Below are 16,388 nucleotides of genomic sequence, written 5' to 3'. Positions count from 1 at the left end.
ATGCAATCCCTATCAAAATAACACCAGCATTCTTCACAGAGCTACAACAAATAATCCTAAAATTTTTATGGAACCAGAAAAGACCCCGAATAGCCAAAGCAATCTTGAAAAAGAAAACCAAAGCAGGAGGCATCACGATCCCAGACTTCAAGCTATACTACAAAGCTGTAATCATCAAGACAGTATGGTACTGGCACAAGAACAGACACTCAGATCAATGGAACAGAATAGAGAACCCAGAAATGGACCCACAAACATATGGCCAATTAATCTTTGACAAAGCAGGAAAGAATATCCAATGGAATAAAGGCAGCCTCTTCAGCACGTGGGGCTGGGAAAACTGGACAGCGACATGCAGAAGAATGAACCTGGACCACTTTTCTTACACTATACACAAAAATAAACTCAAAATGGATGAGAGACCTAAATGTAAGACAGGAAACCATCAAAATCCTCGAGGAGAAAGCAAGCAAAAACCTCTTTGATCTTGGCCGCAGCAACTTCTTACTCAACGCATCTCCAGAGGCAAAGGGAAACAAAAGCAAAAATGAACTACTGGGACCTCATAAAAAAAAAAATAAAATATCTTCTAATATTCTCATCAAATAAAAAGCTTCTGCACAGCGAAGGAAACAATCAGCAAAACTAAAAGGCAACCAACAGAATGGGAGAAGATATTTGCAAAAGGCCTATCAGATAAATGGTTAGTATCCAAAATCTACAAAGAACTTATCAAGCTCAACACCTAAAAAACAAAGAATCCAGTGAAGAAATGGGCAAAAGACAAGAACAGACACTTCTCCAAACAAGACATCCAGATGGCCAACTGACACATGAAAAAATGCTCAACATCACTCATCATCAGGGAAATACAAATCAAAACCACAATGAGATGCCACATTACACCTGTCAGAATTGCTAACATTAACAACTCAGGCAACAACAGATGTTGGCAAGGATGCGGAGAAAGAGGATCTCTTTTGCATTGTTGGTGGGAAGACAAGCTGGTGCAGCCACTCTGGAAAACAGTATGGAGGTTCCTCAAAAAACTAAAAATAGAACTACCCTACGACCCAGCAATTGTACTACTAGGCATTTATCCAAGGGATACAGGTGTGCTGTTTTGAAGGGACACATGCACCCCAATATTTATAGCAGTGCTATCAACAATAGCCAAAGTACGGAAAGAGCCCAAATGTCCATTGATGGATGAATGGATAAAGAAGATGTGGTGTATACATATACAATGGAGTATTACTTGGCAATCAAAAAGAATGAAATCTTACCATTTACAACTACATGGATGGAACTGGAGGGTATCATGCTAAGTAAAATTAGTCAGTCAGTGAAAGACAAAAATCATATGAATTCACTCACATGAGGACTTTAAGAGACAAAACAGGTGAACATAAGGGAAGGGATACAAAAATAATATAAACAGGGAGGGGGACAAAACAGAAGAGATTCATAAACATGGAGGACAAACAGAGGGCTACTGGAGGGAGTGTGGGAGGGGGGATGGACTAAATGGGTAAGGAGCACTAAGGAATCTACTGAAATCACTGTTGCACTATATGCTAACTAATTTGGATGTAAATTTTTAAAAAATAAAATTAAAAAAAAAGTGAAACGACAAACAAACAAACAAAAAAATAGCAGGGACAGCAATGTCCTGTGCCAAGCAGACACCAAATTAAAGTATTTAATAATAGTTACTATTTATGTAACAAATTCCCAGTTCTCCCTTGTCAAATCTTTCCAGTGCCAGCAAATGTCAAGATGCCCAAAATGTCCAACATAGAACCTTACCCTAAACATTCAGGGTGCTTTAGAGAAAAGAACGCAATTGCTATAGCTGTCACCACTCCTAGTTGAGGACACGTTATTTCCTTTCTTCTTAAATTCTTCCATTTTTCCAAAGAAGGATTTAAAGGGGAAGGAAAATTATATTTGTAAAGTATTAACATCCTTATTGAAATATAATTCACACATCATAATTTACTCATTTAAAGTGCACAATTCAGTTGTGTATATTATTAATTGTTTAATTATGGGAAAATTGGCCAAAAAAAGAAATATTAAATATGTATTAGTGAACATGTACTAAAGACTAAAAAACTAATGATTATATAATGGAATATTATATTGCCATCACCAAAGGGAACTTATTATTGAAGATGATGTTCTATCCCATAGAATGGAGATTTGAGGGTATGTAGTTATTTTCCACACCCCTCGAGTTCTATGTACCTCCTAGGAAAATCTAAAAATAAAGATAAAAAAAGAAATAAGGTGACAAAAAGTGACATGAGTAAAGTATGTACTGTAATTAATATTTATTAACCTTTAAATAAAAAGTAAACAGGGGCCCCTGGGTGGCTCAGTTGGTTAAGCACCAACCTGAGATCAGGTCATGATCTCACTGTTCATGAGTTTGAGTACCACTTCAGGCTCTGTACTGACAGCTCACAGCCTGGAACCTGCTTCGGATTCTGTGTCTCCCTCTCTCTCTGCTCCTTCCCCACTCATGCTCTGTCTCTCTCTCTCTCAAAAATAAACATTAAAGAGCAAATTAAAAAATTTTTTAAATAAAAATTAATCAGAGATAAATGGAAAGGAATGAATAGATCCACAAGGTAAAAACAAAGGTAAAGAATATATAGCACGTCTAATAAATTACAATGAAACATATCACCTTCTGCAGTCTTTCTAGACCTGTTATTCCATACTATCCAAATAAAACTAAAACAAAGATTGGGCAACATGACTAAAGAAATTGTAAAATTCTCAACTAAGGCATCTAAACATTTTTTCCATACAAAGCTACTGAATTAAATGTGTCAAATCAATTATTGTGGTGTCACAGAAACCATTAAAATGTGAGAGCCCAAGTATGACTGCATATATAATTTTTTTGGAATCTTCTTTATGTAAAGAAGTGAACAAATATGGGGTACCTGGGTAGATAGTTAGTTGAGTGTCCGATCCCAGGGTCATGGGATCAAACCTCGTGTCAGGCTCCACGCTGAGCAAGGGGCCTGCTTAGGATTCTCTCTCTTTCCCTCTGCCCCTTTCCCCTGCTTGTGCTCTCCGTCTCTCTCTAAAAAAAGTAATTAATTAATTAATTAATTAATTAAAAAATATATCAGTGATTTGCTGTGTAGGCTCCAAAATCTTTTCTCAACCTCTTCCACAGAAAATGGCTAATTCAATGTTCTCTAACATTTTTTTCACATTTGTCAATCCAAAATTTTGAGAGAAGACACTTGAAGCGTCATTAACAAAAAGGAACTTACCAGTAAAAAAAAAAAAACTACAAAGTTATATGTACATCATTTAACAATAGCACAAGCCAACAACAGTAACCTATAAAAAGATGTTAATATTCTAAAGACAAGAATGACTTATGGCCCACCCATCAATTTTCACCAGTTCTTCTAACTACCCCCAATATCCAACAAAACGTGATTTGATAACTAATTGTTCACATGTCACTGAACTATTAAATATTTTCTTTTTTCCCATAAAGTAAGTTTCATATTTCCTATTAATCTAATAAAATTTCACCAGTATGATCAACATAGATCCACAATCCCTTAGTCAGTTAGTGTTAGTCTCCAATTCTCTTTGTATTTTCAATCCCCTCTACACACACACCCCTAACACAAACCATTAAACCTCAAAAGTACTTTCTTATTTATACTGTTTCCCCTCAGTATAAGGATATGGTTTTGCACATTACAGAATACCCCAACACAACAGCAGCTTGGCTAAACAAGATTGAGGTTTACTTTTTCTTTTGTAAATATTGTCTAAAGATTAGCCATGTAGAGATGGTGTTTGCACAGTATCTTCAGGGACCCAAGTTTCTAACTTTCTCTTCTACCATTCTCCATCCCCAGCTTCCATCATCGAGATCACCTCACAGTCCAAAATGTTTGCTAAAGCTCCATTTATCATGCCTACAATAAAGGTCAAAAAGGAGAAACTGAATGACAAAATGGGATCACCTCCAGCTGAGTTACTGACCTTTACAAGCACACACACACACACACACACACACACACACACACTTCTGCTTTTATCTCTTTTGCCAGTACTTAGTCACTCAGCTAGGAAATAGCCCTTCCTTCAAAGCTTCAATATGCCTACCTTTAAGGAAAAAAAAAAAACAAAAACAAAAAAAATTCTATTAGTATAGAAGAGAAAAACAGGGGGCGGCTGGGTGGCTCAGTCGGTTAAGTGTCCGACTTCGGCTCAGGTCATGATCTCACGGTCCGGTCCGTGAGTTCAAGCCCTGCGTCGGGCTCTGTGCTGACAGCTCGGAGCCTGGAGCCTGCTTCTGATTCTGTGTCTCCCTCTCTCTTTGACCCTCCCCCGTTCATGCTCTATCTCTCTCTGTCTCAAAAATAAATAAACATTTAAAAAAAATTAAAAAAAAAAAGGAGAAAAACAGATTTTAAGTTTGAGTAGAATACTAGCAGCCTGCATCATACATCCCTATTCATTTTTCACATCTTCTGAGTAACCCTTGATATTGGGAGAAGTTTTGTATCGTATCTTTAATCAATACAGCTAATGTAAAAGCTTTCCCCACTAAATGCTTTTACTTCCTTGGCCATCTATGGCATGTGGCCAATCCCAAACTATACTGATACTACGATAGATATAGTTAAGATTACAATTCTGAAGTCTTATTGGATAGGATTTTTCATCTACCACATCTTGTGCATCATCTGGAATATAAAAGTTGATCTGTTTTGTACAAGTGACCTAATAGAATGCTGGAACTCACTCTGTGTCTTAACCAATTAGCAAATCAATGGAGCTCCAGTGTGGTATCTTTTCTTATAAATCTTGGATCTTATTCCACAGACACAATTACTGCATGATCAAAATTACCATCAATCCATTATAGTACCTCATATACTGAACATGTAGTAGGTCCCCATGCAAAGTGATCTATTTATTCAGTCAGGCCTCATAATAACCCTATTATGTTATTTTTGTTCATTTATAGAAAATAACAATAGCAAGCATTTATTGAGTATTTAGTATGTGCCAGGCTTACTCACAGCATTTTACAGATAAGTACTATTATTATCTGTAGATGAGGAAGAGAAGGCAATAAAGTTAGTAACTTGCCCAAAGTCACATAGCTTATAAGTAGCACAGCTAGAATGCATGTCCTCACAAACACTCCAGAGCCCACTCAATTAACTACTATACTATAATAATAATCAAATAAACCAGCAGAGGTTAAGTAACTTGCCTAAGGTCACAAAACCAGGAGTCAAGATTCACAGATCTATCTTTTTGATTCCAAACGAATCAAAGCAATATGGTTGGATTGACCAAGGGATCATTACTCTTTAGGGGCAAAGTTACAAGAGAACAACACTATCAAAATAACAAACATAATCCATAAATTTCAACGATAACCAGTTTAGGAGGATGAAGTGCAGTGCATCCGTGCTGCCTAGGCAACACTACAGGTGACGCATCTCTTTTAGTAACAGACCAAAATAAAAGCAGCTTTGGCAAATGTTTCTAATAACTACATTAGTTTGAATAATCATTCGTATCTAAAAGATCTTGAATAATTAGATGTCTATATTTTACATCTGCTGTCAAAAAACGAAAGAGTAAACAGCCTTCTACACCACATTCAAAGGATATATCTAAAAGCTGTAATTTTTAAAGACATCAGAAAAAGTTTTTAAGAAATAATAAAAAGTAACAGAATCAGACATTTTGTTGCCATCTGTCAGAACTCAGGAATTTATAGTTCTCTCACCTATAATTACAACCTTGACCCTCATCTTCTGAGACATATGCATATTATGGCTATACATTTCTTAAGTACTTTTTTCTTAATATTTATGATGTACAATTCTAATGCCAATCAAAAATGCCTGTGTCAAGCCTGAGCATACAACATATAAATCACAATGCTACTACTGGCTCATTTTCAAATACTCCCCTAAGAATTGCAAGTCTGTCTTCCAAAAACAGCATAGACACATAATGACTATCAGATGGAATACCTTGCATGTAGTACAGTAAATGAAATACTGTAAGTATTAATGATAAAGAATTAAGCTCATGTCACCAACTGAATCAACATAAGCATGTCAGTCATTCACTCTTTCCTAAGAACCTCAAATCCTATAAAAATTTTTTTCAGCTCAATATACTGTTCTTCATCAAGCACATCCTTTTTTTCATTATTCCAGACTTAATGAGACATTCTCAATTAACTTCATATCAGTTCATGTTTATACTCTATTTCCAATTACCAATGTTTTAAAACTCATTGAAGGAATTTTAAAGAAATAATGAGCAGTACTGAACTTATACTATTTCAGTGTATCCTTAATAGATGAAACAAGACATTTTAAAAATATTTTTAGTGTTTATTTATTTATTTTTGAGAGAGACAGAAAGCAGGGGAGGGGAAGAGAGAGAGAATGGAAGGAAGAGAATCCCAAGCAGGCTCCACGCCCAGTGCAAAGCCAGACGTGGGGCTCGATCCCACCACCACAAGCTCACGACCTGAGCCAATATCAAGTGTAAGAACTTAAACCAACTGGGCCACCCAGGTGCCCCAAAAATATTTTTATTAGTAAAAAGTTACTATTTATTTTAAGGGGTCTTTTTTATACTGATTCTGATAGAAAGGGAGGAAGGAAGCTTCGAAGGAAGGAAGGAAGCTTCGAAGGAAGGAAGGAAGGAAGCAAGAAAGAAAAGTATCATAAAACAGCAAGTGATCTTCAGTGAGGCATAAAAGTACCAAAAGGAATCAGCTATTATAAATCATTAGAATTACACCAACTTTAATTTAATGCATCAGTTGACTGGTAACTAATATTAGATGAAAAGCAGCCAAGGCAGCTTTTATTTACAGCTATGTGTGGAAGAATAACAGAAATGTTGTTGCTAAGATCAATTTAATTTAAGCAACATTTAAAAATGAATTTTTACACATAATGGTATTTGAACACAATTTGAAATGAGCAGGATGTATCATTTGCTAAGAATATCATTCTTCATTTTAAAAGTGTTAAGAAATCTCTACTTTCACCACAAGGCAGTAATAGGACCCAGAATTAACCTTCCAAATGTAAACAACTAGAAAACTGGAAAAACTATGTATCTGACTTTGGAAAACAGGCAGCACCAAAAGGATTCCTAAAAAAAAGGGGGGGGGGGGGGGGTGAGACCCAAAAATAACTCGAATTTTTCTGAAAACACTTTTGTAAACTGAGTATGTTGAAGGGGAAAACCCGAGAGAGAGAGAGAGAGAGAGAGAGATTCCCCTTAAATTACCTGAATAACAATCTATATGTGCATAGGCTGAAAACCTATAAGGTTGAGCAAAAACATGTTCTAGGAAAGAAAAATTACCAGGTTTTATTGATGATATGAGAGCTCACAGAGGGCCAAGAATCATTCAAGTTCTTAAAAGCAAGATAGAGTCCACTGAATCTTTGGTGCATTCAGTAAAGACACAAAGAGAGATCCACCTTAGTAATGAGGCTAAGAAAGTACAAGAGTAAAGGTTACCTCTAGAGCTGCCCTAGAAAACCTTAAACACATTAATATACATGGAAAGACAAGGGGGAAGGAAATAAATTTGCTGCCACTGAGTCCATCTCAGAAAAGCTCAGTCTGAAAACTCTCCCTCACCTGCAGAGTGCTACATCACACCACATGCTAGGTCATTCCACGTGCCATTTGGAAGAACAGCTGCCACTGCCATCACAGGAAAGGAGACCATGATGCCATGAGGCATTGCCATGACCAAGAATAAAGGTAGGGGTAAAAACAGGTACAGGGGTAAGAGTGAAAATGACCCTGAAAAAAGCTGGTGTGTAAACAGGATGAATAAGTATAATTCAGTAATCAAAATGTTGGGAAATATATGATTAGAAGCAATGTGTCTTGGTGGTGTGAAGAGGTTATGTCTTATGAACTTGTCTTATGTCTTATGTCTTATGTCTTATGAGGAAAATAATTTGAATAAATACCTCAGACATTATACTGGTCTGCCAGATGATGAGGATAACAAAGCTGATGTAATTTTAAAATACAATGCAGATGAAGGTATAAAGCTGAAGGCATGTGGCAAGCTTCCAAAATATGCTGAAATCAATGAAACAGATACATTTGGCACTGGAGATGATGATGAAATCCAATTTGATGATACTAAAAATGATGATAAAGACCATGATGATATCTAAATTGAACTCAAATGTTTTATATTCCAAGTTTTCTAAGGATTAAATCCCCAAGGAGATCTGACTTCCTTCTTTTAAAAGTTAATCAGACTTTTATGTAGCTTAGTCATTTTATCATGGCATCCCTTTCCTAAATGAATACATGAACTCCTGATGCTCAATTCTTGGGAGCAATTCTTATGTCCTCCTGATTATTCTCTCATTAGTTAGATAAAAACTTTGATACTGTTAACAAGTAACTTTAAGAAGTAAACTTTCAGAGAATCCAATGTCTGATTCTAAAGTCCTATGTTCTTAATCATAACTCCCTTTAAAAAGGGGGGGGGCGGGAAACGTCTACATGATAGTATATTAGAAGATTAATGGGAAATCCCATCATGCAAAAGAAAATGTTCCAGTGTAAAGAACACTGGAATAGGAATAACAATATCTGTCTTACAGATAAGAAAATCAAGGCATTTACAGGTGGATTAATGAATTAATTTAAAGGTGTTAATGGTGTCACACAGCCAGCAAGTATCAAAAAGGCAATTCAACCCAGCTACCTGATTCCAGATTCTACTGCAAGGTTTTCCACAGCCAAGTATCTTCCCATGTCTAGACCAGACATCTGAAATAAAAGGATCCCTATTAAGAGTAAGAATAAGAGATAAAATCTTTGCCATCACAAGAACACTACTAATTAACAGTGACTTTGGAAGAATCATTCTACCTACCTAAAGAACTCACTTGTTTCCTATGATCTACAAAGACTTCCGCAGCTTGAAATATTTATAGTATGAACTTTAAAAGGCAGGGGTGGGGTGGGGTGGGGGAATTCCTTCAAAATTCTCCCTCTTCTTTCATGAATTTATCCATATTTATCCAGTGCCTCACTCCTGCCATGTGTTTGGCACTACACTGAGTGCCAAGTATACAATGATGACAAAAGAGAGATAATCCCCTTTTTAGTGGATCACAGAATCTACTGGGAAAGGAAAAATGAAACAAATAATTACACAACTAATTTCTTATGTTCTAAAATATGCAGAGCCTACACCCAACACAGGAATTTTGAACCTGTTGTCTGAAACACACTTACCCAAATATACACCATAGTTCTTTCCTCATCAAATTCGGGTCACAACTCAAGTATTACCTTCTCAATAAAACTTTCCCTGACCATTCTACATAAAAATGGTACACTCCCCACTCCAACATTCCCTATCACCTTTCCTGATGTACTTACTTTTGTCTAGAATACTTATCATCATTAAACATTTGTTTGTTTAGTATCTGTATCCCCACTGGAATATAAGATCCATAAGATCAATAATTTGTCTCTTTTGTTGACTGGTATCACTCAAAGCCTAGAACAGTGCCTATCAGACACTAAATACTGTTGACTAATGAATAAATGAGTGCAATGAAGGAAAGCCTAAGCATAGTGGCAATGTATAAAAGGAGAAACCATTAATTTCATTAGACTAACATGTACAAAATTATTATTGTATTTATGTATGTAAATAATACTATTTATATACATGTCATCATGAAATAATTAAAATACCAACTATAAATGTTATCTATCATTCATGTATGTGGTATTAATTTTGTTTCAGGGTTTCTGTTAATTCCTTTCTTATATTTTAAACATTTAAAGTATAACAATGATTTACTGCTAGATTCGTATTTTTATTCTAGAAAGGAGTCAACATCTAACAAAATGACTTATTCTCCATTCTATAAACCATCTCACCTTAAAAAATGAAGACAAGATGAGATGTACTATTCTACCCGGATTTGATATTATCATACTCATTGAACTGGAACAGGCATCTTATTTTTCAGAAATGAAAAAGTAAAAAAAAAAAAAGAGAGAGAAAGGAACTTAAAATCATCTTCTAAGGTTTACAGTTTGATCTCTTTGCTTCATATGCTGTGTTGAGATTTTATACAATTATGGCACTTATAGCTAAACATCTAGAAAAGAAATTGTCTCAAATTTGGTGTATCACAGTCCAAAGAACTATGTGCCCTGACAAAACTCTTGTTTTGAAAAAGAATAATACTTCTTTTATACCTAAGCAATGTTAACCTATCATTTAAACAAGAATGTAATAATCATTTAAAAATCATTTTAAAAAGATAAATAGACCCTAAAACAGTTTTCAAATTCAATCACTTATCATTTGAAGCTTCAATAATTAGAGTCGACATGATCTTCCAGAGGATAAAAAACAGTGAAGTTGCTATAGTATTTCGAATAAAATTTGTTTGTTATGAATAATCTACGTGTACAATGGAATTTTTAATGAGTTCTCTAATGTCCTGATAAAAACACAACTTACTGCAAGAAATTAGAAAGAAAATACTCATGAAAAAATAATTTCCTATAATCTGCTCTATTATACTTTTAAAAGCTAAGAATATTGACCAACAATAACCAGGACTCCCAAAACACATGTATTCTCTCCCTTAATTAAGAAAATCAGTAATCCTACTAAGCAAAGAAGAAAGCAAAAAGAAATCTTCAGATAAAAAAATGCAGTTCAATCTAATAATATCTATTAATATCTATATCCTTGGGGCACCTGGGTGGCTCAGTCAGTAAAGCGTCTGACTTCAGCTCAGGTCATGATCTCGCAGTTCATGGGTTTGAGCCCTGTACAGGGCTCTGTGCTGATGGCTCAGAGCCTGGAACCTGCTTCAGATTTTGTGTCTACCTCTCTCTCTGCCCCTCCCCTGCTTGTGGTCTCTCTCTCTCTCTCTCTCTCTCTCTCTCTCTCTCTCTCTCTCAAAAATAAACATTTAAAAAAAATTTTTTTTAATCTACATCCAAACTTAAGTTTTCAAACACACAAAAAAACTAAAGAATGTTTTCAGTTCTCCATCATCTACTTATGTAGGCATCCTCAGTTCCCCATCATCTACTTATGTAGATATCCTCAAAGTATCTATAAAACAAAATTAAGGGGCGCCTGGGTGGCTTGGTCGGTTAAGCGTCCGACTTCGGCTCAGGTCATGATCTCGCGGTCCGTGAGTTCGAGCCCCGCGTCGGGCTCTGTGCAGACAGCTCAGAGCCTGGAGCCTGTTTCAGATTCTGTGTCTCCCTCTCTCTCTGCCCCTCCCCTGTTCATGCTCTGTCTCTGTCTCAAAAATAAATAAACGTTAAAAAAAAAAATTAAAATTACTATTAAATAGTTTCCTACTATTACATTTAAAAATGCTACTATTCATTTTAAAAATATACCCTCCAGGGGCTCCTAGGTGGCTCAGTGGGTTAAGCATCCGACTCTTGATTTCAGCTCAGGTAATGATCTCATGGTTCGTGAGATAGAACCCCATGTTGTTGGGCTCTATGCCGACAGTACAGAATGTGCTTGGGATTCTTTCTCTCTCCCTCTCTCTCTGTCCCTCCCCCACTCACACTTGCTCACTCTCTCTCTCTCAAAATAAATATTTTAAAAATTAAAAAAAATATATAAATATATGTATACACACACACACACACACACACACATCCTGAATGTGAAAGATAAATAGAGTATTTGGTTTGTTTCCCTTTTTTCACTTTTTACATGAACTGTCTATAATACAATGAATGGGACGGGATGCTCCATACTTCTTCACTAAAATGCCCCTTACTCCAAAACCTTCTTCACAAAACAGACACTCATTTATTCAAATATTTTTTAAGTGTGTATTATGTTCCACTCCCTGTTCTAGCAATCTAAATTCTGTAAATGGAGGGACTGATTCTATTTCAATCATTGCTTTATATCCTATGTTTAGTGGACTGTCTGGTACATAGTAAACTTTCATACATGAATGAATGGATGATCATACTTGTTCATTCATCCTTCACTATTTTTTAAGTTTTAACTTGGAAATTAGTTCCGTTTTCATTTTTTTCACTCTGCAGAGTAATGAGCCTATGAAATGTCCTTATCACTGACAAGTCAGGCTCACTTCTGGGTAGATGGATACAGAGAAAAAAAAATACTACTACAGCATTACCTTTTGGAACCTCTGTTCAGTTGCGTTTAAAATTTTCAAAGTTCCTTTTGAGCTTCAAAACATCATCCATAGGAAATGTGACTCTAACCGGTGGTTGGTCTCTAACATTTCAGTGGGAAAATAGTAGTAACCCTCTCCAAAAGGTCCAGCTGGCACACATAGAAAAACTTTAAAAATCCAATTAAACTGCAAAGTTATGATTTAATTCATAAAAGATTTATATTGCTTTTCCAGGAAAATGTTTTGAGAGAAAGAAAAAGACCATTGAAATACCAAAACAACAAAATCTTATAATCTGATCAAATTTTGGCCTTTAAAATTACTATGCAGTAGATCTGTTGAGAAACCTTATTTAGAGGTGTTACATGCCTATTCTGTTTTCTCTCATTTGGAAAATCCAAGTACTATAGAAATTAAAATTGGAATCACAAATCTGTGAAGAACCTGGAGACATACAGAGTTCATCCTTCTGCCTTTTACTCATTTACACTTAAGCCAGTTTACATACCTAAGAAATGTATACACAACAAAGAATTATTCATGGTGGGGATGGAGACAGGACATGTGGTCAGAGTTAAGGTGGGACTCAGGGAAAAGAAATGTAAGTTACTCCTAAGAATGTTTTCATTGGAGAGAATTGTTTAGATGAATGTCATGATCTAACTTCTATTTTAGTATCACTCCAGAATTTATACTTGAATGTTAAATGCATCTGTTAAATACATATGCTTGGATGGAATATGCATTTTGATCATGGCCATGTATTTTGCCTCCTAACTGGTGAGAATGACATGCAAAAATTTAGTGAGAGAGGATTTTGGTTTGTATTAGATGGTGAATACTTCTTCAGCTTCAAAAAGTATATGCTGCCAAGCAGTGTATTTTTATAAACATACCCTATTATTATTAGATTGCAAGTTCTTCAAAAACAGCATCATGATTTTATAATTCTTTATATCGTCACTACTTAGAATACACACATAGGTATTTAATATTCACTGATTATATAGGTATTTATCTGGTCCATTTAAACAGAATTTCATTACCACAAAAATTTTTAAATATTAAAAAGTACATAAAAACATATTAGCACACTTAAACAGATACTTGCACACCAATGTTCATAACGGCATTAGTCACAACAACCCAAATATCCGCTGATAAATGGATAAACAAAATGTGGCATATCCATACAATAAAATATTATTTGATCTTAAAAAGAGTGAAATTTTGATACATGGTAAAACACTGATGAACCCTACGGATACTATGTGAAGTGAAAGAAGTCAGTCACATAAGAATGAATATTATAGGATTCAACTCATGTGAATAGTCAAATTCAAATTGACATAAATTGACACAAATTGACATAAAATAGTCAAATTCATAAAGACAAAATAGAACAATGGATATAAGGAATGCAGAACTAATGTCTCATGAGTATAGTAGTTCGGGAGGATGAAAAAGTTCTAGAGACACAGTGGTGATGGCTCTACATCAGTGCAAATGTACTTAATGGCACTGAGTTACATACTTAAAATGGTTAAGTGGTAAATTTTATGTTATATGTATTTTACCACAATAAAAAAAGGTCAAAAATATTATACTACTTTATGACAGACGTGCCCAAATAATACGTTGTAAATGTATAATCACAGAATCCTAATAGTTCTTAACATTAAATTTTAAGAAAAAAAGAAGTTAAAAAATTAACAGCCAGTTTTATATGTACCTGGTTTCTTTAAAAAACAAACACAATACCAACCAAACAAAACAAACCCTTGAAGATACCAAGTTATTTTTATTTCATCAATACCTTTAATGCATGCATTTATTCTAACTTTGCAAGCCCTTTGCCTTATGACAAAATTACTTCAGCTTAGCCATAATCAACATATCCACATGTCTTTAATATTCACACACAAATTCATCTCCACTTTCTCAGCAGAATCTTGCCTGCACTTAAATATTTTTGCAATTCAATTTTGATTCTATTTTCTGATTATTTTTTTCCTTGCAGCTAAAAACTATGCATAAAAAACTATTCCCTACTTTCTGTAACATTTTCAGGGTGGTTAACAAACATCTAATAAGAAATATAGCATGTCAAATAAAAACGATAAACTGGTAATTCTTGAAAGTGATTAACACTCTCTATGCTAAATTATTTCCTAATTTTTGGGAAATGTGTAAGAAAGTAAGTTACAATTTACATTCATCTGAACTTATACAAATCTAAGTCAACTGCTTCAAGATACAAAGCCAATGGTATTTTTGCTGCTAATTATTTATAAAAGTGATTCACATTCAAACAAATCTAACTGAAATTCATGGAACTATATAATATCCTTAAAAATACAAACTCCCTAGTTCAATACGATATACCACACACATATCAATTTCTATTCTATGATTATGTCAAAGAAACAATATTGATTTAACACATGGTTAAATTCAACAACACCGATTTAATTCATAAATCATTTAACATGATTCATTTATGAGACTCGACCTTATTTTACCAACTAAACTTTAATATTGGTTAATTAATTCTTTCTCTGGTAATTAACAAACTAGAAAATTTTCAGTACCAATTAATTTTCCAAGATCTTCTCACAAAACTATTATTGTATACTGAAGTCTTATTAAAAATGACATCACTTAAGATAAAATAATAAAAACAAAGAAGGAGGCATATTCAAGTGTCTGACTTCCTTACTACCCTATTAATATTCCTTCTAGAAGTAGCTATTTCAAGTGAAAATAAATCCTTTGATCCATAATTTCCCTACTTTCCCAATGAATCACATTAAGCAAAAATTAAGTAAACTATTATAGAGTCCTCCCTAAAAAACACAACGAGAAATTTTTCTTTTTATGTTCTTCTTGGTATATATTCCACATATTGAATGGATTTGGTGTCCAAAGATTTATCCAGGAAAACTCACATATTTATTTAAGTTTTTAGCAGTTTAACATTCACATTCAGCTTCAACAAAAACTTCTTAGACTATACTAGGAACTGAATTCCAACCACAACTTTATAAAGTGGGTGTTAATGATTTTATGTTAAAGGAAAATGAGGTTTGGAAAGAGAAGATAATTTGATCCCACAATCAATTACCAGTGAACTCAAGAGATGGAATCCAGATATTATTGATGCCAAAAGGAAGGAGGAAGAGAAATGACACTTGATACATGTCAAACATGAGCACTTTGCATACATTTCCTCATTTAATTCTTATCATTGCTTTGTAAGGTAGACACTATCTTCATTTTGAAGATAAAGAAACTCAGGTAAGAAGTGATTTGACTTGATCAAGGTTTGTACAGAAAATCAGCAGCTAAGACAGGACAGAAACCCTAGGATTATACACTGATAGATTTTTGTCCTTAAACCACTACTTATGATCCAAGGAGAGAGTTCATTTGATGTGCTGTTTTATTTTTGTTTCAGTTTTGTTGGTTTTTCTACAGAAAAGGGAACGATTTCACCAAATCCATTTTAGTAAGATTTCTAATTCCTTTAGCAAATCATACCTATAATAGTAATCCCTGTAAGGTCACTATCATGAGTCTACCAGGCAGACAAATGATAACAATGACACAGCATTTAGCATGCAACTAGATGTCAACCCAATATTATTCCAGCAATTCAACAGGAAAACACTGAATGCCTTTTGTCATTAGAATAGCTTTGCTAAGAATTAACCCCCTCTTAAACTAGGTGCCAATTCATGAAAACCACTTTGAGCAACAGAGAATGAGAATTAAAATTTAAAGAAAGAAGGTGAAATATTTATCTTCATTCTACCCAATGCCCCTACATTCCACTAATTTAAACCTATGTTCCTGCTCCCCACTAGTATAGCTCTAAAGGACAGCAAGAGCAGTAAGAAAAGGATGAAACATCAACCATTTCAAATATAAAATCAAACTAAAGTCATTTTCATCTCTCCTTGAGGAAGTTCAGCAGTTTATCATGCAACGTATCTGTCTTCTCCTAGCCTAGAAAACCTAAAATCAAGTTAGAATATTTTCTTCCTTTACAAATTCTCACTTGTTCTTTATCATGTACTTCTGTTCTTCCTCAAAATCACTCAGAAAGAAAGAAAGAAAGAAAGAAAGAAAGAAAGAAAGAAAGAAAGA

At 34.5% G+C, this 16,388-nt stretch overlaps 1 protein-coding gene and 1 pseudogene across 10 annotated transcripts in view; one reads left to right on the top strand and one right to left on the bottom strand.

Moving 5' to 3' along the window:
• The window catches only part of FUT8 (fucosyltransferase 8), a 308,814-nt gene that overhangs the window by 194,576 nt on the left and 97,850 nt on the right, over nucleotides 1-16,388 (bottom strand). For 3 of the 10 annotated variants that reach the window (XM_040477412.1, XM_040477411.1, XM_040477414.1), the window contains one exon: nucleotides 8,786-8,850. The exons of 6 other annotated variants lie outside the window; for them this stretch is intronic. The gene's annotated coding sequence lies outside the window, so the exon portion shown is untranslated. Of the gene's footprint in view, nucleotides 1-2,957; nucleotides 2,980-8,785; nucleotides 8,851-16,388 lie in introns of those variants that run through there. One more of the 10 variants, XM_040477415.1, reaches the window with a different exon arrangement.
• Nucleotides 7,403-8,278, top strand: LOC121031915 (eukaryotic translation initiation factor 1A, X-chromosomal-like; annotated as a pseudogene).

This window comes from Herpailurus yagouaroundi, unplaced genomic scaffold, assembly GCF_014898765.1.
Source record: "Herpailurus yagouaroundi ecotype Mexico unplaced genomic scaffold, PumYag 141, whole genome shotgun sequence".
Taxonomy (NCBI): domain Eukaryota; kingdom Metazoa; phylum Chordata; class Mammalia; order Carnivora; family Felidae; genus Herpailurus; species Herpailurus yagouaroundi.
The sequence above is the reverse complement of the archived record's forward strand: the minus strand, read 5'-3'. Positions and strand labels throughout refer to the sequence as shown.